Source organism: Caretta caretta, chromosome 19 (assembly GCF_965140235.1).
Source record: "Caretta caretta isolate rCarCar2 chromosome 19, rCarCar1.hap1, whole genome shotgun sequence".
Lineage (NCBI taxonomy): Eukaryota > Metazoa > Chordata > Testudines > Cheloniidae > Caretta > Caretta caretta.
Genome location: NC_134224.1, coordinates 18,369,665 through 18,372,357, shown reverse-complemented (window position 1 = coordinate 18,372,357; position 2,693 = coordinate 18,369,665).

Genomic DNA, 2,693 nt, shown 5'->3' with positions numbered 1-2,693 from the left:
ATGTTTTCAAGCACTGTTGTTCAGACATGACCTCAATTGAGCCATTTCAGACTCTCTTTTTAGAGGATCGGGATCCCAAGCTCCATTTTGGGATATTCGTTATTAACTATGGGCAAGACTGAGGAGCTTGTTTTCCTAGTCACAAACTCATTGCTTATTGGATTTGGTCCTATTCACTGTCTGTTACAGTGTTTTTTTTTATTTCACCATGTTGGGATATCTCCCAAGCTACTTACTGTCCAAAAGCAAGAGTTTATCTAAGTGCTTTCCATGTAAAATCAATAATAATAGCTAAGTCCATAGTGGAATTTCATGGAGTCTTGATACTTCTCCCTTTACAGGGACAAAACTCTGCTTGGGATAGACTTTTTTTATTTTTGTATTTTTGGGCGCAACTGTGAAGGATTTGGGAATACAAACAATGTTTGAATACTGTCTCTCACTTACGGTGGAAAGGCTTTCTCGGGGAAGTCTTTACAACATTTCCTAAAGATGGCCAGACTCTGGATTTGCCTTGATCTTCTTTAGAAGATTGTTCCATAGCTGGATCACCTCAACAAAGAATGCCTTGTCCCCAGTTTTCACATGCTTTGTTCTGAGCTGTGTGAACTGCACTGTCCCAGAGGAGCACAGCTGTTGCAGTGGCTCATAGATCAAAATTTGGTTTTTGATGTAGCTAGGGCTTGATCCGTAAACATCTTTGAAAATTAGGACCAAGCCGTTAAACTGGCTTCAGAAGCTGAGTGGGAGCCAGTGGAGGGATTTGAGAACAGGCCTGCTGTGCTCATGGCAGCCTGAGCCATATTCTGCGCCAGCTGCACATTCTGTGTCTCTGCATCATTTTCACATTCAGCTTCTAATACAATGAGTTTCAGTCATGTAGCCTTGCGGTGACAAATGCATGGCTCATTGTGCCAGGTCCTTGTCCAGGAGGAAGGGATGAAATTTCCTAGCAAGTTGGAGGTGAAAGAAGGCACTTTTGGAAACGGATGCTAGCTTAGTGAGGACTCAGACAGGACCCCAAGATTTCACATAACTTTGGTGAATAGGGGCTGTGCAGCTTCAGTGGAAGATGGAGACAACATTTTGGCCTGCTCACAAAGCGTTTCCCCTTTACAGCCAGCATTATTTTGGACTTTCCTAGATTCAGCTTGAGCTGCTCTTCACCCATTTCCTATAGGCATCTGACATTTTAGTAGTAGTAAAGGTTACATCTGTTGAAAATTAAATATATCCCTGCCCTGCTGATATCTTTTGAGAAGGGAAACATTACTTACACTATAAGGCTTTTGAAAGTGTGCAGATTCCTTTGAGGATGAGGACTGACAGGTCAGACACAGTGATTGCTTTGTGAAAGGTGCTCACCCAGAGGTGATGTGGTGATTTTGTTTTATATCATTTTCCTGTGTGAGTTCATGCAAGAGCATAGTGATTGTCTGGTTTCACCTACCTAGAGGACCTATCAGTCCTCATCCTCAAAGGAAACCTGCACAACACTTTCAAAAGATGAGCCTGGGATCTTAAATTCATAACTTTGCTAGACACTAAAAATCACAGTCATAATAAAGACACTGGATTTATGGCTTACTACAATAATCTGTAACCCACTAACTCCACTTTTTCTCCTATGACTACAGGGGTGTTAACAGGACACTATGTTAAACTATCTATTCAATCTTGTATTTAGCTGTGAAACGCTGAGTACCTTCCCCTGACCTGAAGAAGAGCTCTGTGCAGCTCAAAAGCTTGTCTCTCTCACCAACAGAAGTTGGTCCAATAACAGATATATTACCTCACCCACCTTGTTTCTCTAATATCTTGGGACTGACACAGCTACAATAATACTGCAAATGACTCTCTTTCTGTTAATATATTAATAATATTTGTCTGGTAACACCCTAGCATGCTAGGGACTTGCTAAACATTGGTTTATATGTAACTGGAGTTTAGAAGAACCTCCCACTCTTCAAAGGAGCTGGCTGGAATGGGTTGGGGCAATTCCATAATCAGGTCAAAGACCTTGAACCAGACTAATCCGCACTTCACAAGGCCAAATAACCAGAGAGCTAGAGCAGGGCTTTTCACACTTCATTGCACCACGACCGCCTACAGACAACAAAGTTACTACATGACCCCTGGGCCGGGGGAGAGGGGGGGCCACGGCCCGAGCCCCGCCGCCCTGGGCCGGGGGAGAGGGGGGGCCACGGCCCGAGCCCCGCCGCCCTGGGCCGGGGGAGGGGGGGGGGCACGGCCCGAGCCCCGCCGCCCTGGGCCGGGGGAGGGGGGGCCCGGCCGAGCCCCGCTGAGGAGAGGCGCGGGGCCCAGCGGAGGCCGGCCTGCCGGCAGGGGCCCCCACAGAAGCTCGGCTCGGCCGCTGCCCGTCCTGGCTCCAGGGGCCGGCTCGGCTCTGGGGGGACCGAGTGGGGCCATTTCCCCCGGGCTGGTGGCTGTGGCGCGGCCAGAGCCGGCCCCGGGCTCAGGGGCGGCGAGGGGCGGGGCCCGGGGGAGGGGGCGGGGCCCAGGGGCGGCGAGGGGCGGGGCCCGGGCTCGGCAGCAGGCCCGGCCCCGCCCAGCTCCCACTGCCCACTCCAGGGCCCCACCCCCGACCGGGCCCCGCCCCCTCGCCGAGAGCCCCTCCCCCCAGCAGTGCTGAGCGCGGCGGAGTCTCCGCCCGTGTTGCTCACTGCGCAGGC